The sequence below is a fragment of the Aquarana catesbeiana genome, linkage group LG06 (assembly GCF_042186555.1).
Source record: "Aquarana catesbeiana isolate 2022-GZ linkage group LG06, ASM4218655v1, whole genome shotgun sequence".
Lineage (NCBI taxonomy): Eukaryota > Metazoa > Chordata > Amphibia > Anura > Ranidae > Aquarana > Aquarana catesbeiana.
In genome coordinates this window covers 370,177,969-370,205,449 of record NC_133329.1, presented here as the reverse complement: position 1 = coordinate 370,205,449, position 27,481 = coordinate 370,177,969, and the positions used below count along the sequence as shown (strand labels likewise).

Below are 27,481 nucleotides of genomic sequence, written 5' to 3'. Positions count from 1 at the left end.
TACGGTAGAAAGATGAAACTGTGCTATTTTGGAAAAAATTTTAAAAACTAGAGCAGCTACATATAAATTTGACTAAAATTTGTAAACACGAGGTAAATGAAAACGTAGCACTAATGAGGGCTGTGTGAAACAGCTACATGGTCTAAAAAATATTAAAAATAAAAAACATGTGAATAAACATGTAAGGAATCTAAACACGTGAATCTTATGGAGTGACAAAGCACAAGTGAAACAAAAAATTAGAGGGGTGAATCTCGGATGAAAGGTATATACCTATACCTGTACGCCCTTTTGCCCACCAGTGCCAAAACCCCACTTTTGTTGAGAAAAAAAACATTCCCCTCTGGGTGATCTATGTACATTACAAGGATTTTAACAAACTTTGTTGCTGATTCCTACCTTGTTATTCTGAAGAAATCCCTGTGTGTTGCTCTGTGTCCATGGGCAAAGGGAGTCTAATGGGAGTGGTTTCATAATTGTCAATCAGCTGCTGCAACTGCAGGGCACTAATGAGGAAAGTTGCAGGGTCTGCATCCCTTTAGACGTGATTTCCTATTGGGAGTATCTCACCAAAAATGACATTTTTGTAGCAGTGGATGCCTGAAATCTGACTTGTATCTCAGTGCAGACTTCTGGGAAAATCAGTGAGCCAATCACACAAGCAAGAAATGATGATTCTGGGAGGTGTTCACATTCTGTGTACAGAACACCTCCGGGTAGCCATGTTGCATTACATTTTTTACAGAAAATGACAGAGCTGCAGATATAAAAGGAAAGGTCATTTTTAATAACATTCAATTACAATATGACTTGTGTTGAAAATTGTATACGCTATAATATTTTTTTTTCCCACAAAAGTGGAGTTACCCTTTAAGGTAAAAAAAACACCCAACCTTTAGAACTACTTTACCACAAAGATAAAACATAAAAAAGTGTGCTAGGAGTGTTAAAAAAAAACCCAACATGTCTTGTTTATTCCCCCACTCTTACATTCTTCCACCATACTTATTCCACCATTCTGACACATAAGAGGCATTGAGAGTCATTAGTAAGCGCTTTCAATTGACTAATAAAAGAAGAAAAATGGTTTCTCGCTCTCTAGACCTTAGCCTGGAGGGGGCACAAGACGAGTGTCCGGATTTCAGAAGAAATGTCCGGTTCCCTCATCCTGGCCACAAGCATACTAACACTTGGAGGTCATTAATCTGGATGTTCTGGTGACCATGACAAATGGTCCCTTGTGCTACCTCACACTCCACCAGAGCAATGGTCAGGAGATCAAGGCCGGTGCTTTCTTCCTTCCAAATAAAGGCCTGTAGGGCATAGCATGGCACGGCCTGATACACAAGTATGTTAGCCAGGGGCTGTGTTAGAATCAGGATAAATTGATGGTCAGGTCAAAAGTTCATGGTTTAAGTTCCACCTGGTAAGCGCATTTTATGAAGAATAAGACAGAACAAGTTAAAGAATAACTAAAGGCATTTTTTTAGGTTTTGGATAGAGTGGAGAGGAATTAGAACCCCTGCCAAGTTTTTTTTTGCAGTCTGTGCCCCTGTTAGGAAGATTCACTCTCTCTATTGCCCATACTTCTCATGTGGGTCACAGGAGTGCTCTTCTGTGACTCAGAATTAGTTTAGAATCTGAAGGGATCCCAACAATAATGTCGGAATCCACCCAGATACCTTATAGGCAGCTGGTTCAGCCTCTCAGCACACCACTGACAGCCTGAGCCAGACGTTTCCGCCCCCCTCCTGCTCGGTGCAGCAGTGAGCACTGGAGGGGCAGAGCAGAGAGCCAGTGAGTGACAGTCACCGCTCTCTGCTCAGTGAAGGCCGATTGATCAGCAGTCATGTGATTGCTCAGTTCTCGGTCTTAGAGCCGGCGGCGGACAGCTTGCAGCACCAGACCGATGCTGTCGCAGGTTGGTAAGTATGTGTATTTGTTTTTTTTTTATTATTATTATTACAACTCTGCCCCCAGCTACATCACTAACCTAGTCTCAAAATACCAACCAAGCGGCTCTCTTCGGTCCTCCCAAGACCTCCTGCTCTCTAGCTCCCTTGTCACCTCCTCCTATGCTCGCCTCCAGGATTTCTCCGGAGCTTCTCCCATAATTTGGAACTCCCTACCCCAATCTGTCCGACTGTCCCCTAATCTATCCATCTTTAGACGATCCCTGAAAACCCTTCTCTTTAAAGAAGCCTATCCTGCTTCTAATGAATACACTGTTTTACTTTCCCCATCAGCTCATCCCCCAGAGCTATTACCTTTTGTATCAATTGACCCTCCCTTTTTAGATTGTAAGCTCTAATGAGCAGGGCCCTCTGATTCCTCTTGTACCAAATTGTAATGTAACTGTAATGTCTGCCTTTGTTTTGTTAAGCGCTGCGCAGACTGTTGGCACTATATAAATACTGTATAATAATAATAATAAATTTGTTTTTTTATAATCTTGCACTTCTATAAAACCATGTAAAAATATATACAAAGAGAGAAAGTATAATTATAGGATTTAACCACTTAAGGACTGGAAGGATTTGCCCCCTTAATGACCAGGCCATTTTTTGCGATACGACACTACATTGCGCGGTCGTGAGACACGTCACCCAAACAAATATGACGTCCTTTTTTTCCCACAAATAGAGCTTTCTTTTGGTGGTATTTTATCACCTCTGCGGTTTTAATTTTTTTGCGCTATAAACAAAAAAAGAGCGACAATTTAAAAAAAATTATTTTTATTGTTTTCTGTCTCTCATTGTTAAAATAATCCTACCATTAAAATGATAGACTGATCATTTATTTGTCATTGAGCAAATGTACAAAATCAAATACTTTTTTCCCTCACTGTAGATTGCCCACCACACTATCACAGTTACACAGTGGGGGTTATTTACGAAAGGCAATTCCACTTTGCACTACAAGTGCAAAGTACAAGTGCAAAGTGCACCTGAAATTGCACTGAAAGCGCACTTGGAAAGGCATTCGCTGTAAATCTAAGGGGTAGATCTGAAATGAGGGGAAGCTCTGCTGATTTTATCATCCAATCATGTGCAAGCTAAAATGCTGTTTTTTATTTTCCTTGCATGTCCCCCTCGGATCTACAGCAACTGCACTTTGCACTTGTAGTGTGAAATGGAGTTGCCTTTAGTAAATAATCCCCTATAAGTTGCTGATCACTGCCGTTAACAGATTGCAACACTTGATAATGATCAGAACTATACTAGTTTCCCCAATAGTATAATGTCCCCAAAAGCGCAATTTGGTTTTTATCAAAGACATGTAGCAGAATACATTTTGGCCTAAGTTTAGGAAGAAATTTGATTTTATTGGATGTGTTTTTTTTAACAGAAAGTAGAACATATTGTTTTGTGTTTTTTTTTTTTTATATATATATATATATATATATATATATATATATATATATATATATAAAAAAAAAAATGGTGAACAAATACCACCAAAAGAAAGCTCCATTTGTGTGAAAAAAATTATAGAAATTTATTTTGCAGACAGTGTTGCATGATCCCTCAATTGACCTTTAAAGTAGCACAGTGCTGAATAGCAAAACAGTCCCTGGCCATGAAGGGGGGGTAAAGCCTTCCGGAGGTCCAGTGATTAAATTGCGATTCCCAAGCCTTTCCAAAATTTTCAGAAGGATGAACAATTCTGTTTGATCCTAACAACTAGATTTCTTCATCATTATGTTCAGAGTAGTAGAGGAAGGTGAAACTGGTTATTATGGGCAACATGAAGTCATTATTCTTTAGGTGATCTTTCATTAGATCCATAGATCATACATTTGAATGTATTGGACATTTTTCAACAGCTTGACCCAACTCTCAGCTTCACGAATGTAGAGGAAATACTCGAGCTTTTCATCCTGAGACCATTGTTACATTAGACCGCTGTGTTCCTGTTATAAAGTTTTATTGCTTCCTCCGGAATTTAATTTGGTGTCCTGTAGATAAATAGGTAGAAGGTTATTAAACTCTTGGCAGCTGCTGGGATGGACAGTCCAGATAACCCCGAATCCAAGGACACGGTCAGAAGATCCATCTCTATTGTCTCTGGCCAGCCTTCTATTATGAAAGATAGAGAGGGGAGCCCATCGGTGATCTGAAAGATGAAGCAGCATAGAACAATGATATATATTCATATAATCTCACCATATTCTAAAATCTGATCCACTCATTTATAATCATGTAATCATTACCGAAAATTGTAGCGTCTGTAGGAAGTCTAAAGCTGGCCAGACATGGAATGATCTTCATTTGAACATTCATAATGAAATTATGAAAAATTGTTTGTCAGAACATTCTTTATGGCCATCATTAAAGTGATACTAAACCCACAACAGTAAAATCAGTCAGTATATGCAGTAAGGCATGCTTGTTATACTCACTGCAGAACCTAAGGGGTTAATCTTCCACATTGTGTAAAAAGGCTGTTTGATCCTGTCTTCTCTGATCCTCCCCTCCTTCACTGTCCCCTGATAATTTCCTGATAACACAGAGTCTATGGAGTCAGGCTGCACATGCTCAGTTTTGTGTGTATTTGATCAGCACAGGGCCAATCAGCACTGTCCAGACAGAGGGTCAGGAGTCTTGCAGCCTCATAGGACAGTCAGAAGATGCCTCCTACAAGCTTTAACCAGTGCTTGGCTGGACACTGATAGAAGTCACAAGACTGCTTTATACCGCTGATGAGAAAAGATACTTAGCAGTTTATATTTACTAAGTGCTTGACATTTTCCGAACCGACTTTGGGGCCCTGCATCTCAGGGCCACTTGGTGCTAGGAACCCCAGCTTTGGATATGCTGTAGTGCTAGTTCCACTGGGTTTGCACACCAAATTTGGGGTTCCTACCACCAGGTGGCCCCCGGGATACGGGGCCCCAAAGTTGGTCAACTGTGTCCATCTGCAGCAATGTCATTTCGGGACCCTTTGAGTCCAGAGACCCCAAATTTTGGCTGCAGCTAGGGGGCACCGAGTTTGAAGTTCGGGGGACCTATGGCTGAAAATGGGCACAGTGAGGCTGCAAATGGGTACAGTGAGGCTGCAAATGGGCACAGTGAGGCTGCAAATGGGCATTGTTGACCCTCTTTTCCACTTACAGTAGCTGCGCATTTCTCACCCTAGGCTTATACTCGAGTCAATAAGTTTTCCCAGTTTTTTTGGTAAAATTAGGTGCCTTGGCTTATATTCGGGTCGACTTATACTCGAGTATATACGGTATGTGAAAAAATATTATTTTCATTTGCATACAGTGTTGCATTACCGGGCAATTGCCAGTTAAAGTAGCACAGTGCTGAATAGCAAAAAACGGCCTGGTCATGAAGAGGGTAAAACCTGTCAGTCTTGCTGTCAGTGAATCGGCTAATTTTTCCCTTAAAATTTCATCCAGATCTGCTACTTGAATGAAATCCCAGACATATTAAACTAGTTCCCTTTGTGCCTAGAAAATGTGCATTACAATGAGTATGATGATTTTTCCCAAGCAAAACCACATTCACAGTTAGAATTTCATCCAAGAAAATGTTTCCATCCTACTGCTTTGAATTTTCTTGTAGCAATGGTTGAAAATAAACACCGAATTGACACCACTAGCCATTGGACAATCGAATGTTCCGAAAATCTAAGTTTTGGGAACATAGTTCTACTGGTGTATGGCCCACTTGATGGGGTCAGGTTGAGCGTCGGGCAAAAATTGTCAGAAGAAAAGAATTTTGGTTGCTATTGGTGACGACCCTTTGAAATGACTAGTTTTCTGGTTTCAGAACATTCTGAGTGAATGACCCAGGATATGTAAACAGCAAATTACTTGCTCCCGGTCAGTGACTAAGTGAATCAGCATGATAGATTAGTATTTACCAGAGGAGATCAACAATGACAGCTATGTGCATCTCTCCTGACAGGTTCCTATTAGGATGATTTAGGGTTAGTTTCAGGTTAGGTGTTCTGTGTGAATTCAGGGTATGAGGTCAAGGGATTGGGTTCAGGTTAAAACTCAACTGAAGTATCAGTAAAATGTATGGAAATGCAGTTAAATTAACTATGTTTGTGCTTAACACTGAAGTCTAAAGCCTCGTACACACGATTGGATTGTTGGCCAACAAAACTGTGGAATTTTGTCCGAAGGCCAACAATTACAAACGTAGTGACATACTAGACGTACTATGTGGTTTTTCAGCTCTTTAGCGCCACCCTTTGGGCTCCTTCTGTTAATTTCGTGTTAGTAGAAGTTTTGCGAGTGTTGATTCGCGCCTTTCCTTTCATGCTTTTCAGTTTGTTTCTGAACGGCCGTTCGTCAACCAGACATGTTGCGGAATCAGAGGAGATAACGTGTTATTTATTATTGACCTTGGAGTTATTGCTTTAACGTTATTTTTTTGGTTGAATAATGATTTGATTTGGTATATTTCTATATTTTTGGATGCATAGAATGCACTTTTTGGTTAAGTTCTATTGGCAGATAGCATGTCTAATTTTATTTGTTTTCTTTTTTTAATGCACAATAAAAAAATTGTGTAGAATAATACTTGGCTATGTGTTTTACTTCAAATGACAGTTTGGGAGTAGGCAGTTACATTTAAAAAAATACAATGTAAAATTGACAAGGGACACCAACATAGTTGTATTTTTGATCTTAAAAACTACAGGATAATGGTGTTGTGGTAACGTGCCCAAAAAAATAAAATATTATTCTTGATATCACTAGAAAAAAAAAAGCCTTTGAAAATTAGTTTGCAATAACTCCATCAGTATCACCAGCAAAGCAGCTTCATTATTATCCCATAAAAGAAGAAGAGAATTGTGCTCTGCATTTCGAGATTTCATAATTGCCACGTCACGAATGTTAATTCTCCATTACGAACGCTAGTTTACAAGACCGACCGCTTCTGGCTCGTCCTTGCTTCCGAGCATGCATGTTTGTACTTTAGACTTTTGTCTGACGGACTTGTGTACACACGATTGGAAAATCCGACAACAGACATTTGTCCGCAGAAAATTTTAAAACCTGCTTTCCAACATTTGTCCGTGGAAAATCCGACAAACAATTGTCCGATGGAACGTACAAACGGTCGGATTTACCGTCAACAGCCTGTCATCCAACATTTCCCGTCAGAAAGTCCAATCATGTGTATGAAGCTTAAGTATGCATATTTGTTTTAGCTTGGACCTGGAAGATCGCAGTGGAGGCTCATTGTAGGGGGGCACTGCTACTACAGCGATTGGCCTTAGCTGTGCTGAGCAGCTGTCCTGCCACTTGATGAACACAGGAGGTCACCCGCTTGGCACAGGTGCCATTCAAAGAGCACTTTATTTTCTCAATGAATGCAAAGCATTCTCTGATTGGATGAGGTGAAGAGTCATTTATTTACTAAAGCAACTCCAGAACGCCTGGATCATCCCATCTAGAGCTGTACGATTCTGGATAAAATGAGAATCATGATTTTTTTTTGCTTAGAATAAAGATCACGATTCTGAAGAACTTTTCTATTTTAAAGATTTACTAACCCTGAACATTAGGTTATCAAACAAGGTGCCAATGAAACAAGACATAATACTCTTTGCTTCAATCAAATTTAAAGAAACATAATGAAAAATAATGTTATGTGTAAAGAAATAAAAAAAATGACTATTGTTATATTAAGGTCTTTTTTTTTTTTTTTTTTTAGTAATCGCTGATACCTACCGAAACTTTTTTGTTTACACTTCAGCTGTCAGTAAGGCTCGATTCACACCTATGCATGTTGCTTTTGAGCGTTTTTGGAGGTTTTTTTTTCATGCTTGCCACGTTTTTGAGCAGCGTTTTTGCGGCGTTTTTGCCGCGATTTGCGTTTTGCGTTTTTTTTTTTTTTTTTTTTTTTACAGTTTTTTTTTACAGTCTTAAAAAAAATATAAAAAAAAAAAAAAACGGCAAAAACGCATCAAAAACGCTGCAAAAACGGTGCACTTGCGTTTTTGATGCTTGTCCATTGAATTCTATTACATGCAAAACGCTGCATTTTGCATGAAAAAAAGTCCCTGACCCTTTCCAAAAATGCAGAGATACAAAAAGGCATTGATGTGAACATGTTCCATAGGAACCCATGTTAAAAAATTCCCATGCATTTCTGCAAAATGCATCAAAAACGCGCTAGTGTGAATGGAGCCTTATGGTACAAAGCATTGAAAAGTTATTTTACAAATGAAATTAAAAAAAAATAATTTTGCACTTTTTTCAATGTGAATTGTGTGAATATATGTTAAAGGTGTAAGAAATTTTAATTATTATTAGTTTACAAAATAGAAGTAAATAAAAAATCAGCAGGAAAATAAAAATTAAATGGAGAAGGAGAATAAGGAGTTAATAAGGCTGATTAAAGTAAATTAAGGGTTAATAAGGGGTTAAACAAAGGAACAATTTAATAAAAACCAAAAAAGAAAAACGTTTTTATTTTTTACTTGACAAGGTTGCTTTAAACTGACTTCATTTCATTTTTTTTTTGAAGCACCTGATTAGAGCCGGAGGCTATTAGGTGCTTTAATAGCCTTCAAAATCGGGTGGGCTCAGGTCGCAGAGGATGCGTCCAGAGCCCAACTAGGTGTGTTATTCTCTGTTGAAACACGGATCCTCAATCTGGCCAATCAGAAGGGGGTGTGAGACCTGTTTTCCGATTGGCCGAAAAGAGAAGACTCCCAATTGGCCACCGACAAGGATGGAGGAAACGGAAGCCGCCGCTGCGGTGATGACCCAGAGAACGGGGGTCCACAGGAGATCAGCAAGAGAACGGGAGGCCGCCGAGCAAGGGAATACCGCCGCTAAGCAAGGGAAGCTGCCGGTGATGGGGTGAGTGCCGACCGAAAGGGGGGGGGGGTGTGGCATACTGTTTGCCGCCAATCCCAAAAAAAATTTCCCCAGCCGCCGCTGATACACAGTGGTAAATGACAGCCCACTCCCTCCCTCCTCCTCCATTCACACTACCCAGCTAAACACAATGGGGGTTGGATATTACATGTAGATTAATAAAGGCTTCACCTCCCTCTTATTCTCAGACACAGGCTAGAGAGGTGTGACACACTGGCAGAAATCCGCCCAAACCATGATATTGCCAAAAAATACTAAAAATTTGATGTCAAATATATATTTATATGACAATTTAAAACCGTTTATTGATATTATTTATTTTTACTCTGTATTCCAAAGGCTTCTTTTTTTTTTTGAACATGTGACCAGCAGCAGACGATTTAAAAGCTCCTCCTGCTTATGTTTCCCTGCAGACAGGCTGGGAAAGATCTGGGTCACGTGACCGCTGTATTTCAATTAGGAGAAAGAGAAAAGGTACTTAGAGTTTTGTTTTTTGTTTTTTAATTAAAATAATTAGTGTCATCATCCACATACAGAAATAGAAGGGACAATGTAAATTAAACAATGTGTACAGTATTACATTAAAGGGACTTCTATTCTGTAGGCTAGAACAGCGTGGCCAATTTTAGTAGCTCAGTCATGCTACTAAAATCACTTGCATAGAAGATAATTGCTAAACAGTAGGAACAAACGCCTGTTATGATGGCTAAACAAGTAGCACATAACAGCAGTAAATGACATGATTGCACAATGCTCTGATCATGTGTGATTAATCTCTACTACGTGCTACGAATACAGCCTACACCATAGGGAGCTATTTATTCCATTTGTTTTGTGACTTTTCTTTAATCAGTAGTGATATTAGTGTGATTGAGCTACTGAGGATTGTCAGTGCAGTTCTATCCTACTGCAGGAACTCCCTCCTTCTGAGTCACCCCTTGTCTCCGCCCCCTACCCACCTCTGAGCATCCTCCCTTGGCTCCACCCCTCACCCACCTCCCAGTACCGCCCCTTTTAGAGAATACAGAACCAAGTTCCATCATTTTGTGCTATTTAGTCATTTGTATGGAATTTGTTAATGATAACAAGAAAGACCATAAAATACATCCCCTGCAGTGAACAACAATAGACCCCTAATGCAGCAACAGTTAGACCCCCCCGGCAACATTAGATCCCACACACAAAAAAATAATCCCCCTCCCAGCAACAAAGGACCCCCGACAGAAAATGCCACCCCTGCAACAAGAGATTCCCATCAGCAACAACAGATCTCCCACCAGCTAGCATCAATAGATCCTCCAGCAGTCAGCAACAATAGACCTCTCCCTCAACAGTAGATCCCTCCCAGCAACAATAATTCCCCCCACCCCACAAAAATAGATCCCCACCAGCGACAATAGATCCCCCAGCAGGCAGCATCAATAGACCTTCCAGCACACCCAGCACTCCTTGCCATTACATACAATAACTACTGGAGGTGCTGGAACTGCGCCCCCCCCCCCCCCCCCCCGCGTTCCCACTGAAAAAAAAAAAAGCCCCAATCCAACTAAATTACACTCTATTGTCAAAAGTATTGGGACACCTGTCTTTACACGCACATGAACTTTAATGGCATCCCAGTCTTCGTCCGTAGGGTTCAATATTGAACCCTACAGACTAAGGTTTAGGAGTGTGTCTATGGGAATGTTTCACCATTCTTCCAGAAGCGCATTTGTGAGGTCAGGCACTGATGTTGGATGAGAAGTCCTGGCTCGCAGCCTCCGCTCTAATTCATCCCAACGATGTTCTGTCGGGTTGAGGTCAGGACTCTGTGCAGGCCAGTCAAGTTCCTCCACCCCAAACGCGCTCATCCAGGTCTTTATGGACCTTGCTTTGTGCACTGGTGTGCAGTCATGTTGGAACAGGAAGGGGCCATCCCCAAACTGTTCCCACAAAGTTGGGAGCATGAAATTGTCCAAAATGTCTTGGTATGCTAAAGCTATAAGAGTTCTCTTCACTGGAACTAAGGGGCCAAGCCCAACCCCTGAAAAACAACCCAACACCATAATCCCCCCTCCACCAAATGATTTGGACCAGGATGAGTGATTTTGGGGTGGAAGAACCTGATTGGCCTGCAGAGAGTCCTGACCTAAACCCGATAGAACACCTTTGGGATGAATTAGAGCGGAGACTGCGCGCCAGGCCTTCTCGTCCAACATCAGTGCCTGACCTCACAAATGTTCTTCTGGAAGAATGGTCAAACATTCCCATAGACACACTCCTAAACCTTGTGGACGGCCTTCCCAGAAGAGTTGAAACTGTTATAGCTGCAAAGGGTGGGCCAACTCAATATTGAACCCTATGGACTAAGACTGGGATGTTATTAAAGTTCATGTGTGTGTAAAGACAGGCGTCCCAATACTTTTGACAATATAGTGTATTTATAAGTGACAACATTTTTTCTGATATAGTTCATTATCTGATACTGAAACTAATGCTCTCAAAACAGCCTCACCAATTCCTTCATGGTGACAAATCACCAGTGCAGAGTCTGATTGTCCCCCAGTAATGATTGAAATGGTTGGATTCCTAGATTTTATTGGACTGTTTACATTCACTGTTATAATGTAGGATATGATAATGATGATGATGATGATGATGGGTTCTGTGTATAATTTTCCCACTGTAATACCTCATTGCCAGCAGCTCTTTTTATTTTCCATAGTGTGTGCTGATTTATGTGGTTAATGTGCTGCATTTAATTAACATGTAATCAGCTAACAATGAACTATTAAGTAATAGAACGCAGCGGCATAAATCAATTTAGTTTATTCATTAACTTTACAACAATTTGCTCATTCATAATGTAGAATGACACGTGATCCCTCCCATCTGTCATTTTGGTCCATTGATGACAACAGGCTGGATTAAAGCTGAACTCCGGGATAAGCAAATGTTGTCTAAATACATTTATCATGTGTATTCTTGCTTGTGTCTTGGTGTATTTCTTCCAGATCGGTGCAGTAATCCAGTGTGCAACTTTCCCCCTGTGTAGGAGCTTCCTGTAATAAAGACCGCTCACTGCTGCTCTCTCTCCTTGTGCAGGGTGACTGGTCTTGTCTCCGCCCCCTCCTGTAGGAAACCTGTAGTGGGTGGGGCTACTGGGCCGCCAGCTCTACTCTCTGCACAGACTATAAGCAGCACAGTGATGATATCACTGCTACTTTTATAAGGTAATATCCAGTGGCGGCCCGCCCATAAACCATGTGCCTGGCTCCTAATCTCCATGTGGGGCGCTGGATTCCAATGGGTTTTTGTTTTTTCTTTTAGAAGCATGTGATTAGAGCCTCAGGTTTCTAATTGGCTTCAAAAAGGGTGGGCTCAGGGCGCAGAGCACTGCACCCCAAGCCCACCCAGTTGTGAGACATCAGCGAATCGATATTTGCTAATGTCTTCCTGCTTCTCCTCCCGGCCAATCAGGAAGTGGGTCCTGAGACCCGATTGGCCAGGGACTCCCCACAGGACCCACTTTCTGTTCGGCCGGGAGGAGAAGCAATGGAAACCCCCGCAGCTGTCCTCGTACACCGCTCCGGTGGCCGACATCACTCCCGGAGTTACTTGCGGGTATCACGGTCTCCGGCGCTGTGATTGGCTGGAGCTGTGATGACATCACTCCCACGCATGCCCCCGGGATCCGCCACTGACGGCACACTCACTGAAGCAACGGCACGTACGTGCTATTGCTTCATTTTGCTTCAGTGCGCATGTACCGATGACATCGACACATGCAAATACAGGGGATATCTCCTAAACCGTTCAGGTTTAGGAGATATCCAGGGTAGCTACAGGTAAGCCTTATTATAGGCTTACTGTAGCAAAAAGTGTGTTGTAAGAGTTTACAACCACTTTAAAGTGTTACTAAACCCAGAACCTGCATTCACTATATCTGATCTCCCACAGTACACAGAACATGGAAATGCAATTATTTTAGTAAATAAAAACTGCTAAATACCTTTTCTCATCAGCAGTATATGGCAGTCTTATGACTTCTATCAGTGTCTGATTAAAGCTTGTAGGAGTTTTCATTCTCCCCTGATTTTCCTATGAGGCTACAGAACCCTTGACCCTCTGTCTGGGCAGTGCTGATTGGCCCTGTACTGTTCACATGCACCCTCCCAAAAAACAAAAAAAATAACTCTCTAGCTACACACACCAAACTGAGCATGTGCAGAGTGCCCCAAGCCTCTGTACTATCAGCAGATGGATTGGGGACAGTAAAAGATGGGGATGATCAGAGAAGACAGGATCAAACAACCTTTTTATACAATGCAGAGAGTTAACCCCTTTGGTTCCATAATGAGTATAGCAAGCATGCTTTACTGCATCTACAGACTGATTTTACTGTTGTGGGTTTTAGTAACACATTAACTGCAACTAACACAGCATTTAAATTGTGCGTGTGGATTTATTTGTGCATAGGATGCCGGCTTTTCTAAGCACTCCCAGCGTTTAGCTTCTGGTATAAACCACCAATTACATTTTATGTACTAGCAAGCCGTGGCGGAGTTCTTTTAATCCAGCATATTTTATTAACTTTTCAGATCTGCGTTGACTAGATGATGTTCTTCCCTCACAAATCGTGTAGATATTTATAATATAGGGTGGTACACCCAGATCACCTGACATGTCATGCGTAGCCTTAGTAATCACATTTATTTATTTTTTTTATTCTACATCTTATCTGAACAAATTATTTCAAGGTGATTAAACAAAGGAACACAACACCAGCGATACATTAATGTGAAAGTGATATCACCCTGCATACACAGATAACTCCTAAAGAAAATCAGCTTTGTTTGTTATGTGCAGTAAATATTGGAAATGATTTTACTTATCAGTGTCGATGTTTAGTTTGGTGCAGCGCCATAGATTTCAGATACAATCGCGGCCTTCCTGCTTCTTATTTATAATTAACGCATTCAGTTCCTAAATTTCAGAAGGTTTGTATAGAAATTTCTGTGTGGTCTGCCAAGACAGCATACCTCCCAACTGTCCCTGATTTTGAGGGACTGTCCCTGATTTGGAGCAATGTCCCGATGTACCTCATTCCTCCTAATTTGTCCCTCATTTCGGTCTGATCTATATAGTTGTATATAAAATGCACTTTTTATCTTTCAAAAAGTGTTTCCCAGTGATAAACCTTTCACCAATTTCTAAATTGCTGCATTTGTACATTTTAAAGCCAATATAAAGGAATAGTAGTGGTAAAAAAAGCACTTGTGGATTTTATTAACCTTTTTTTTGGGGGTTAATTCTCCTTTAAGGGGGTGTGACAGGGGGCGTGTCCTATGCCTACATACATTTGCTAGTAGGTGTCCCTCATTCTCATCTCAAAATGTTGGGAGGTATGAGGACAGTAAAGAGGATTATAGGATACATAAAGCTATAGTCTACAAACATTTGATGCTGGCTGTCCAGAGGAAGCTTAGTTTAAAGGAGAAATCTCATGAGCATTAAAAAACTTTAAAATACAGGTCCATACTTTAAGGTCTAAATGCCTAATTTAGCTTCTGCAAGGAAAGGTATTGAGATGTGAAGAAAATCCCTTCTTTATTCCTTGCTTTCCAGTTTCTCTGTTCCTCCCTTAATTGAAGCCCAATTTATGGGTGTTACTAATCTTGAGCTCAGTTTCCACCACCCTCTGTTCAGTGAGCGTGCCTGGGAGAGGGGGTGTGTCAGCTAAAGGGCTCCTACTTTGTTCCCGTTCCACTCACTCTGTCTTTTCATTGGAGACTGGTGGCTGGGCCGGACAGTGGCATTCTATGGTAAGACTGGTGGCTGGGCCACTGGTTGTTATGGTTCAGCTTAACCACCAGCATCCTAGCAACCAATGATGCTGTGCAGCAACTGCCAGTGTTCTAGTAATCCATGACGCTGTGTGCCCAGCTTCCTGGGTCCTAGCACCAATGAAAAGACAGAGTGAGAGTAACAGGGGAACTGCCATGCCCCCTCCCCCTGCATTCTTAGGTCTCATGCACACTGGATGATTTTCAGCTGCTCCTAGGGATGTCTGGCTTTTTTTTTCCCCTGCCTCTAAACGCCTCTATACACCTCTGCATCTTAGCTTATGTGTCCATGCACACATAGGCTTTCAGAGTTTAACCACTTGCCAACCAGCCGCCATCGTTATACGGCGGCAGGTCAGCTCTCCTGCGTGAATCGCCGTACCTTTATGGCGGCTTGCGCAGTTGCGGGAGCGTGCCCGCAGGCTGGGCAGACTCGATGTCGACCCACGACTGCCTAGTACAGAGGCAGAACAGATCTTCTGTTCCTAGTGATCAGAAACAGTGATCTCTGTCATGTCCCAGTGAGCCCATCCCCCCCCTAGAACACACCTAGGGAACACACTTAACCCCTTTATCACCCCCTAGTGTTAACTCTTTCCATGCACGTGTCCTTTTTACATTGATCAGTGCATTTTTATAGCACCAATCAATGTATTAATGTCATTGGTCCCCAAAAAGTGTCATTTGGAGTCAGATTTGCACTGTCGCAGTCCCGTTAGAAATCGCATATCGCTGTCATTACTAGTAAAAACCATAAAAAATAAATAAAAGTCCCTAAATCTATCCCATAGTTTGTAGACACAATAACTTTTGCGCAAAACAAACAATATACGCCTATTAAATAAATAGAAAGGTGCAGCGCTAAATCAATAAAATGACCATAGAGAAATGTATAATAGCTAAATCACAAAGGAAGCACAGGAAATGTCCAATAATAAAATGTCCAAATATGCAGAAATGAATCCACCAGGAATGTGATGATCACAGCAAACAAATGTGACTGATACTGGAACCCTTCACCATAAACCGAATGGCCTCTCACCTGGTCCCAAAGATAAATCAGGCAATCTTATAAGGTCAGCAGATAGCAAAGATCTTAAAAGCAGGGGACTCCTCCGGATGACCAGGTGGCAGGTTGATATCGTTACCATGAAATCACAAAAGGTGCAGACATAGTGCTCTCCGTATGTAACAGTTTATTATAAAATGAATAAAATCAAACTTACATAACAAGCACTTCTCAAGTGCCAGGAAACGAACATGGGAACACAGCAGAGTGTGTACGAGCGGTGGAGCATGCGCAGTTGTCGCGGATGACGTCACGACGTCACGTTCTGGACGCGTTGCGTCCCAGTGGGCGGGGACTTCCTCAGCAGATGTCGTGACTACGTGGGCACCCGCGCTATAAGGAGGTGAGTTGTTATGGCAACACCAAAACAACTACGAATGACGTGTACCAAATGTAGGCAGGCTCCGGAAGTGTCTCCACACACATCATTCCGAGCAAATACAGCCCAGTTTGGTATTAAAAAGGCTCAAAGCTGCACATGATATAAAATTAAAATAGAACTATAAGAAAACAAGTAAAAACTGGTGTTAGCACAAGACACACATGAAGTGTAGTCTTGAAGGAACAGTGACAAACACCATAATACATTAAATGAATAAAATGAATAAAAGAATGATAACCGTCATCCGCGACCACCGACTGCTCACCAACATGATAAAATAAAATAAAACTATCATTACCATCACAGAACTTCCCATTATACAAATTATCAAAAAAAAAAATTTTTTATCGATCAGATATGAAACAATTGGTATCGAATTCTACATTTAACCCATCGGGGTACATGACCCCAGTCTCATAAATCCAGTGGGATTCTCTTTTACTAAGCTGCCGGATGAAATTACCCCTCTCCAGTGCTTTGTAACCCTTTCAATGCCCCAGAATTTTAAACACTTAGGGTTTTGCTGGTGGAAGATCTTAAAATGTCTGGACACGTTATGGGTCTTAAGACCTTTCTTTATATTATTAACGTGTTCAGCCAATCTAACATGTAAGGGTCTTGATGTTCTTCCAACATACTGTAGACCACAGCTACACTCCAGCATGTAGACCACCCCAATAGTGTCACATGTGATTAGCTGTTTAATCTCATACTCCCTGTTAGTGACCGAGGCCAAGAATTTTTTTCTTTTTTTGATGTTTCCCTTGGCGTGCTTACAGGGGACACATCTACCACAAGCGTAAAAACCTCCCAAGAAGGAAAAAAGCTTATCTGAGGTAGGTACTGGGGGGTTGAGAACACTGGGTGCCAAACGATCCCTAAGTGTAGGGGCTTTTTTGTATATAAACTGAGGTCTATCAGGTAGTATAGGACCTAAAACTCTGTCTTGTTTCAGAATAGCCCAATTTTTTGAATAATTTTCTCAAATTTCCGGTATTGTATATTATAATCCAATACCATTTTAAAATTGTGGCTATCACCAGCAGGAGGTTTGGAGGTATTGGCAATGAGTTCATTTCTCTCCATTAACATGATTTTAGATACCTCTTCATCTAGTGAAGCCCTATTGTACCCCTTCTGTTCAAATCTAGAGGTGAGGACCTCAGACTGTCTAACAAAATCCTCCACAGTGGTACAATTACGACACAGTCTAATATATTGACCCCTGGGAATGTTGCACAACCAAGAGCTGTGATGGCAACTCCCCAGGGGAATATAAGAACTGCGGTCGGTGGGCTTAAAATAGTTAGTAAGAGAAAACTTATCATGTGAGATACTGATGGATAAATCCAAAAACACTACCTTTTCAGAGCTGATGGTCCATGTGAGAGATATATTTCTGGAGTTGTTATTTAATGATTGAATGAAGTCATCCAACCTGGATCTCTCACCATTCCAGATTCTGGAATGGTGAGAGATCCAGGTTGGATGACTTCATTCAATCATTAAATAACAACTCCAGAAATATATCTCTCACATGGACCATCAGCTCTGAAAAGGTAGTGTTTTTGGATTTATCCATCAGTATCTCACATGATAAGTTTTCTCTTACTAACTATTTTAAGCCCACCGACCGCAGTTCTTATATTCCCCTGGAGAGTTGCCATCACAGCTCTTGGTTGTGCAACATTCCCAGGGGTCAATATATTAGACTGCGTCGTAATTGTACCACTGTGGAGGATTTTGTTAGACAGTCTGAGGTCCTCACCTCTAGATTTGAACAGAAGGGGTACAATAGGGCTTCACTAGATGAAGAGGTATCTAAAATCATGTTAATGGAGAGAAATGAACTCATTGCCAATACCTCCAAACCTCCTGCTGGTGATAGCCACAATTTTAAAATGGTATTGGATTATAATATACAATACCGGAAATTTGAGAAAATTATTCAAAAAAATTGGGCTATTCTGAAACAAGACAGAGTTTTAGGTCCTATACTACCTGATAGACCTCAGTTTATATACAAAAAAGCCCCTACACTTAGGGATCGTTTGGCACCCAGTGTTCTCAACCCCCCAGTACCTACCTCAGATAAGCTTTTTTCCTTCTTGGGAGGTTTTTACGCTTGTGGTAGATGTGTCCCCTGTAAGCACGCCAAGGGAAACATCAAAAAAAGAAAAAAATTCTTGGCCTCGGTCACTAACAGGGAGTATGAGATTAAACAGCTAATCACATGTGACACTATTGGGGTGGTCTACATGCTGGAGTGTAGCTGTGGTCTACAGTATGTTGGAAGAACATCAAGACCCTTACATGTTAGATTGGCTGAACACGTTAATAATATAAAGAAAGGTCTTAAGACCCATAACATGTCCAGACATTTTAAGATCTTCCACCAGCAAAACCCTAAGTGTTTAAAATTCTGGGGCATTGAAAGGGTTACAAAGCACTGGAGAGGGGGTAATTTCATCCGGCAGCTTAGTAAAAGAGAATCCCACTGGATTTATGAGACTGGGGTCATGTACCCCGACGGGTTAAATGTAGAATTCGATACCAATTGTTTCATATCTGATCGATAAAAAATTTTTTTTTTGATAATTTGTATAATGGGAAGTTCTGTGATGGTAATGATAGTTTTATTTTATTTTATCATGTTGGTGAGCAGTCGGTGGTCGCGGATGACGGTTATCATTCTTTTATTCATTTTATTCATTTAATGTATTATGGTGTTTGTCACTGTTCCTTCAAGACTACACTTCATGTGTGTCTTGTGCTAACACCAGTTTTTACTTGTTTTCTTATAGTTCTATTTTAATTTTATATCATGTGCAGCTTTGAGCCTTTTTAATACCAAACTGGGCTGTATTTGCTCGGAATGATGTGTGTGGAGACACTTCCGGAGCCTGCCTACATTTGGTACACGTCATTCGTAGTTGTTTTGGTGTTGCCATAACAACTCACCTCCTTATAGCGCGGGTGCCCACGTAGTCACGACATCTGCTGAGGAAGTCCCCGCCCACTGGGACGCAACGCGTCCAGAACGTGACGTCGTGACGTCATCCGCGACAACTGCGCATGCTCCACCGCTCGTACACACTCTGCTGTGTTCCCATGTTCGTTTCCTGGCACTTGAGAAGTGCTTGTTATGTAAGTTTGATTTTATTCATTTTATAATAAACTGTTACATACGGAGAGCACTATGTCTGCACCTTTTGTGATTTCATGGTAACGATATCAACCTGCCACCTGGTCATCCGGAGGAGTCCCCTGCTTTTAAGATCTTTGCTATCTGCTGACCTTATAAGATTGCCTGATTTATCTTTGGGACCAGGTGAGAGGCCATTCGGTTTATGGTGAAGGGTTCCAGTATCAGTCACATTTGTTTGCTGTGATCATCACATTCCTGGTGGATTCATTTCTGCATATTTGGACATTTTATTATTGGACATTTCCTGTGCTTCCTTTGTGATTTAGCTATTATACATTTCTCTATGGTCATTTTATTGATTTAGCGCTGCACCTTTCTATTTATTTATCTGGAGGGATTTGATCGTTTGACCCTGGTGTTCAGCTGCTTTAGTTATTTTTGTGTGTCATATGTGCGCTGATATACTTTTTCACAATATACGCCTATTGCCTTTTTTTTTACCAAAAATATGTAGAAGAATATATATTGGCCTAAACTGATGAATAAATGTGTTTTTTTTTTTTTTAATATATATATTTTTTGGATATGTAATATAGCAAATCAAAAATTGATTTTTTTTTCAAAATTGTTGCTCTTTGTTTATCTCGCAAAAAATAAAAACCGCAGAAGTGGTCAAATACCACCAAAAGAATTTTTGTGGGAAAAAAAAGGATGTCAGTTTTGTTTGGGTACGATGTGGCATGGCCGCGCAATTGTCAGTTAAAGCGACGCAGTGCCGTATTGCAAAAAATGGCCTGGTCATTAAGGGGGCAAATCCTTCCGGGGCTGAAGTGGTTAAAGGCAGAAAAAAAACCCACCGCCGGTGTGTCCAGGAGAAGTGGCGTTTTGGCAGAAAAAACACTTCATACCTGTCAACACAACTAAATGTGCATTAACGCTAGGCGCGTTTAGCGCTTCCGCGTTAATTCATTTCAATGGCCAGCATATTAATTTATTCTTGAAATTTTTGTGAAGTGGAAGGAAAATGATAAATGGTTTTCAAAGTTTTTTTACAAATAAATATTCAGCCCCCCTGAGTCAATACTTTGTAGAACCTCCTTTCACTGCAATTACAGCTGCAAGTCTTTTTGGGGATGTCTCTACCAGCTTTGCACATCTAGAGAGTGACATTTTTGCCCATTCTTCTTTGCAAAATAGCTCAAGTTCTGTCAGATTGGATGGAGAGAGTTTGTGAACAGCAATTTTCAAGTCTTGCCACAGATTCTCAATTGGATTTAGGTCTGGACTTTGACTGGGCCATTCTAACACGTGAATATGCTTTGATCTAAACCATTCCATTGTAGCTCTGGCTGTATGTTTAGGGTCGTTGTCCTGCTGGAAGGTGAACCTCCGCCCCAGTCTCAAGTCTTTTGCAGACTAATGCCCTGTACACATGAGCTGACTTTTCGACCGGACTGGTCCAATGGACCGAATCTGGCGGACAATCCGACCATGTGTGGGCTTCATCGGACCTTCAGCGAACTGTTTCTGTCGAAAATCTGACGGACTTTAGATTTGGAACATGTTTCAAATCTTTACGTCGGAACTCCACTGGACCCGGGTCCTATCGAAAAATCTGCTCGTCTGTATGCTAGTCCGATGGACGAAAAGGACGCTAGGGCAACTATTGGCTACTGGCTATGAACTTCCTTATTTATGATGTCCGGTCGTACGTCATCACGTACGAATCAGTCGGACTTTGGTCTGATCGTGTGTAGGCAAGTCCGTTCATTCAAAAGTCCATCGGAAGTCCGTCAAAAGTCCGTCGAAAGTCCATCGGAAAGACTGTCGGACCTTTGTTGCTGAAAAGTCCGCCCGTGTGTGCAGGGCATAACAGGTTTTCTTCTAAGATTGCCCTGTATTTGGCTCCATCCATCTTCCCATCAACTCTGACCAGCTTCCCTGTCCCTACTGAAGAAAAGCATCCCCACAACATGATACTGTCACCACCATGTTTCACGGTGGGTATGGTGTGCTACATGCACTTTGTCCTCTGGGGACAGGAACAACAAAAATAAAACTTCTTTAACATATTTTGACAGACTACAGGTCTGGATAGATTTCAGGAAATATCAACCAGCTTGTGGTCACTGATACGATCAAAAGTGATTGGAAGAATGAAAATCTACCTACTTTCAAGTAATTCAAACCACCAGCAAACTTTGGATTTACACCCTGAAAAAGATTTAATAGATTGCACAAAAAAAATTGTGACCAAACAGAAATTAAAGTGGATGTAAACTCTCACATATACCCAGTAAAGTGACTATCCCCAGGTGATGCAGACGAAACAAATCCTCCTACATAAGGTATACCTGTTAATCTGCAGTCTTCTCTTCTCTACATCCATTCACAGTGCTGAATTTAAAAGCTTGTCTGAGCTGTCAGAAAAAGGGGGACAGAGAGCTGAAATTACACCCCGCGGAGCTTAGTGAGGAGAGGTCTGAGAGCTGATTGTAGGGAAGTGATACACCCCCTGCACACAGGAAAATAGCTGAGGCTGTCAATCAACTGGAGATCCCTCCCCTGTCACCTTTATTCTCTTGGTGTCAGGAAAACTTGTCAAAAGTGATTCATGCCGATAGCAGAGGAACAAAACAGCAGACAGAAATCACACTTAGTTGATTTACTAAAACTATGCAAAATGTGGTGCAGTTCTGCATAGAAACCAATGAACCAATTAAGTTTTGTCAAAGCTTAATTGAATAAGCTGAAGTTGGAAGCTGATTGGCTACCATGCACAGCTGCACTAGATTTTGCACTCTCCAGTTTTAGTAAATCAACCCCTTAGTGCTCTGGATTGAGACAAGTACACACTCATATTTCATGTCTGAGGTTTACAACCACTTTAATGGAGAAGAATCGTTCTTGCCAAACCAAGCTATTAATCTTCTATGAGGAGGTGAGTTGCCATCTAGATAAAGGAAGGCCCGTAGACGTGGTGTATCTGGATTTTACAAAAGCATTTGACACAGTTCCCTATAAACATTTATTGTACAAAATTAGGTCCGTTGGCATGGACCATAGGGTGAGTACATGGTTTGAAAACTGGCTACAAGGACGAGTTCAGAGGGTGGTGATAAATGGGAGGTGGGTAGTGGGGTCCCCCAGGGTTCTGGGCTGGGACCAATCCTATTTAATTTATTCATAAACGACCTGGAGGATGGGATAAACAGTTCAATCTCTGTATTTGCGGACGATACTAAGCTAAGCAGGGCAATAACTTCTCCGCAGGATGTGGAAACCTGGCAAAAAGATCTGAACAAATTAATGGGGTGGGCAACTACATGGCAAATGAGGTTCAATGTAGAAAAATGTAAAATAATACATTTGGGTGGCAAAAATATGAATGCAATCTATACACTGGGGGGAGAACCTCTGGGGGAATCTAGGATGGAAAAGGACCTGGGGGTCCTAGTAGTAGATGCAATGCCAAGCTGCTGCTAACAAAGCAAACAGAATATTGGCATGCATTAAAAAGGGGATCAACTCCAGAAATAAAACGATAATTTTCCCACTCTACAAGACTCTGGTCCGGCCGCACCTGGAGTATGCTGTCCAGCTCTGGGCACCAGTCCTCAGGAAGGATGTGCTGGAAATGGAACGAGTACAAAGAAGAGCAACAAAGCTAATAAAGGGTCTGGAGGATATTAGTTATGAGAAAAGGTTGCGAGCACTGAACTTATTCTCTCTGGAGAAGAGACGCTTGAGAGGGGATATGATTTCAAATATTAGATTTTACAAATACCGTACTGGTGACCCCACAATAGGGATAAAACTTTTTCGCGGAAGGGAGTTTAACAAGACTCGTGGCCACTCATTAAAATTAGAAGAAAAGAGGTTTAACCTTAAACTACATAGAGCGTTCTTTACTGTAAGAGCGGCAAGTATGTGGAATTACCTTCCACAGGCGGTGGTCTCAGCGGGGAGCATCGATAGCTTCAAGAAACTATTAGATAAGCACCTGAATGACCACAACATACAGGGATATACAATGTAATACTGACATATAATCACACACATAGGTTGGACTTGATGGACTTGTGTCTTTTTTCAACTTCACCTACTATGTAACTATGTAACTATATGTGACTATGAGGACAGCACCTCATCAAACAATTTGAAAGAAAACTGTTGTATTTTCCAACACTAGATCCGCCTTTCTCAACCTTTCCAACCCAGAGGAACCCTTGAAATAAGTTTCCGGCCTCAGGGAACCCCTGCTAAAAATGACTATAGCTACAGCTCATGATACATTAGTGTGACGGTCAGTGAGATGAATGCTCCTTATACTTGTGATCATTGGGAAGAATTACCTCCTTACAGAAAGCTAAAAGGATCAATGGTGGGAAGATATCTGGGAGGCAGAAATTGCTCAGGGAACCCCTAGCAACCCCTGGAGGAACCTTGGGGTTTCATGGAACTCTGGTTGAGAAACCCTGCACTAGGGTCTCCTCAAATCGATTGCTCAGCAGTTGATAGAATATAATAGATTATTAATTCAATTCTATGTACATTTTGGGCAAAATATATGGACAGCATAAGCGTGAGATATAAGAATAGGCTACCTAGGGACACCACAGCAGCGTGATGTACGGCAGGTCATGTTTAAGAGCCTGTTTGCATTTTCAGCTTGAGTTATGAGATAATGATAAAGCTATTGTAAGCACGTGAAGTGTTTCTACTATGACAACCATTGGAAAGGCTCTTAAGTGGAATTAGCACATGTATTATGAAGCCTGGAAGACCTGTGAAATAACCCTAGAATGAAGTGAGCGCAGTATTTGTGGAGTGATAATGTGTTTCCTGTCCAGAGTCTTATTTGCACAGCTGAGATTTCTGGCTGATGGTCTGCAGTGTGTAGAACAGGGTGCGGTGCCTCGTGTACGGATGGATGTGTATTATTGTCACTGATAGAAATACAGGTGGATGGGAGATCCTTGCAGGATGGGGACGTAATAAAAAAATGTAAAGTTCACTAATCACCCACATTTTATGTTCTTTTAACATTTTATTTTATTTTACATTGTGTAAGTTTAATTTTTAACTTGTGCATTTTTACAGACGTGATCATAGGCGTGCGCACAGGGTGTGCCAGGTGTGCCTGGGCTCACCCTAATCACCCTCTGCTGCCCAGATTCCCCCCGCTGCTTGGCTGCAGAGAAAGGGGCTAGGGAATCTCTGTCCTCAGTCTTTTTCTCTGTCTCCAAGGTGAGACATCAGGGGTCTGTTTAGACCCCTGATATTTTACCAAAGCCCACAAAAAAATTTCAAAAAATTATAAAGATTTGTTGTAAAGAAAAAAAATTGTAAGAAGTAATAAAAAAATAAAATTGTAAAAAAGTAATAATAAGAAAATATTAAAAATAAAAATAAACTACTGACAATATATATGTATATATATATATACACATACACACATACACATACACACACACACACACACACACAAACACACACGTGTGTTTGAGCTTTGAGGTGTGTACCATAATGCAATAGGCTGCACACGCCTATAGACGTGATGTTCCATACTTATGTGTGTTTTCTTTTCACTTGGGGTGTATTTCTAAAAAAAAATTGCATAGCAACTTGCCCATTGAAAGTGAAAGTACATTCCTTCTGTGCCAATGTGGCAAAAAAGAATCCTATAAGACCATTTTCTGTGCTGGGCAAAAGTTTTTCATCGTTTTAAAAGAGAAAATACCCTATTTGGCCAACAGATGGAGCTAAGTATCATAAGAAATTCCTATTACAATTATCACCATTTAGTAGCAAAATTTAGTATTTTCATATTTATTCAATGAAAAATATTTTCCCAACATAGGAAATACCCTAATAACATTTGTTAGCCCCAGTGAATCGTAACTGTCACATACCTTATGGCAGAGCCTGACGTGTAGAGGGAGGCCTCCGTACAGCCCCAGCTCAGGGACCACTGATGTTGGGTCAGTGGCCATGAGCGCGTGGTGAGTTATGAGTGCCTGTATGATCTTCCGCCAGTTGCAGAGGTGCGAGCAGGTGCATCACCAGAGTTGGGCCGGATAGCTGTAACAGCAGATGGCGGCAGCAGCAGGAGCAACAGACCCTGGGCTGGGTATGCAGCGGATGCTTGGCAGACAGATGCAGAACTGACAGCACACAGCAGGAGCCAGGCAGGGCAGACAGATGACTGGATGCAACGTCAGACAAGCCGGGTCAGCAACGGGCGGTCAGATGCAGGCATAAATGGCAAGCAGAGAATGGTCAGGATCAGCGGCGGACGGTCTATAAGGAGCACGGTCCCCCTAATCCCCATGCGCCGGCCCCTAATATCTATGCGGGGCACCGGACGCATGGATTTCTATGTTTTTGTTTTGTTTTTTAGAAGCACATAATTAGAGCCTAAGGGTCTAATTGGCTTCAAAAAGGTTGGGTTTGGGGTGCAGAGCACTGTGCCCCGAGCCCACCCACTTGGGACATTAGCAAAAATAATTTGCTATTGTCTTCCTGCTTCTCCTCCCAGCCAAACAGGAGAGGAAGCGAGTTCTAAGACCAGATTGGCCGGGAGGAGAAGCGACCAGATTGGCTGGGAGGAGAAGCGTCCAGATTGGCTGGGAGGAGAAGCCACCTGCAACCTGGATGAGGTAAGTGCGGGGCTGGCTGGCGGGCGGGGGTGGGGGCTTTGTTTGTCGCCCCTCCAAAAAAAATGGAGCACCAGCCGCCACTGGTCAGGATACAGGCAGAGGTTGGCAACACAGGATTAGGCAGAAGAGCATGAGGTAATGAAGTCCAGAAGCAAGCCAAGGTCAGGGCAGGTAACACTCAAACATGGTCAGGACAAGCCGGGTCAATCACAGAAGTCAGGCACAGGAGCAGATTCAGGAACATGGGTAATAGCTGCAGATCAGACAGCAACCAACTAGTGCAGCTGTTGAACTTGTATAGGTCACTTGGTGCCAGAATCAGTGGCGAATGCGCGCGCCTGCACACCGCAAGATGGGCACCCACAGAGATGCACCCGCACATTTGTGTGCACCTCAGAGCTACAGCTGTATTATGGCCAGCGCGTCCCTGACAGTAACAAAATTAGCTTGGACGACAGCTTCACCCTCTGCCAGTAATCAAACTACCTGTGTTGCACTCAAAATTACCATAGTGTAAATTAGTTGTATCAACAAAATGAAGTATAATCATATAAATAAATTATTCAATAATATACAAAGATGGGTTATACAATTATTATAGGTAGTGAAACAAATAATGTCCATCAAGAGTCCAAAAAATGATGCCCAAAACAAAACAAAAAAAACCCTTGAATGTGCAGAATAAAATTCTTCCTTCTTCAGAAGAAATGGTGCCAATAGTATCAACAGTGTCCAAGATGTGGGGTTAGGACAGTGTTTCTCAACTCCAGTCCTCAAGGCGCCCCAACAGGTCATGTTTTCAGGCTTTCCATTATTTTGCACAGGTGATTTGATCAGTTTCACTACCTTAGTAATTACCACAGCTGTTTCATCTGAGGGGAATCCTGAAAACATGACCTGTTGGGGTGCCTTGAGGACTGGAGTTAAGACACTGGGTTAGGAGACCAGCATGACCCCCTTATTCAGAGTGGTCACTATATGCTCAATAAGTATATAGAGGCATAAATGGTATCTATCCACGTATTTCCTAGGACCTCCCATAAGAACCACTCACCATCGGCCTTATTACATCTCTCAGCAGCATGAATTCAGGCAGAAACAAACATACAAACACTCCTCATAGTGTAGAATGTCAATCAGTAAATTTATTTAACTTAAAAATACACTCACATAAAGGTAAAAACAATGAGCATTAAAAAAGAGCCACCAAGCTGGCATATGGTATACACTTCTGGTTCACTTCCAATACGCGATGACGTCAGTCAATCACTGAAGCCTTAACTCTGCTCTTGGCTCCATTCATAAAGTTTGCTTTACATCTCGGAGTAGCTCCAGTAACCTCATTGGACCTGCGGTTCCCCACGTCTAGTGAGCGCTGCCTGCGATGTACGTGAATTGCATACACAGGGCAATGCCAGGAGCTTACAAGGTGTGACCATTGAGAAGAAAATCTCAATTGCCATCATTGCAGGTGAACAATGAAACCTTCACCCGTTCAGTGTTTGACTTCAAGTGAACCGTAAAGCAGAATCTTGTTCTGACTT

At 41.7% G+C, this 27,481-nt stretch overlaps 1 protein-coding gene across 2 annotated transcripts in view; it reads left to right on the top strand.

The window, feature by feature from the left end:
• Positions 1 to 27,481, top strand: part of LYPD6B (LY6/PLAUR domain containing 6B) — a 110,603-nt gene that overhangs the window by 59,515 nt on the left and 23,607 nt on the right. Inside the window, exon 2 of one of the 2 annotated variants that reach the window (XM_073634209.1) lies at positions 9,265 to 9,325. The exons of the other annotated variant lie outside the window; for it this stretch is intronic. The gene's annotated coding sequence lies outside the window, so the exon portion shown is untranslated. The remainder of the gene's footprint in view (positions 1 to 9,264; positions 9,326 to 27,481) is intronic. 2 annotated transcript variants of the gene reach the window in all.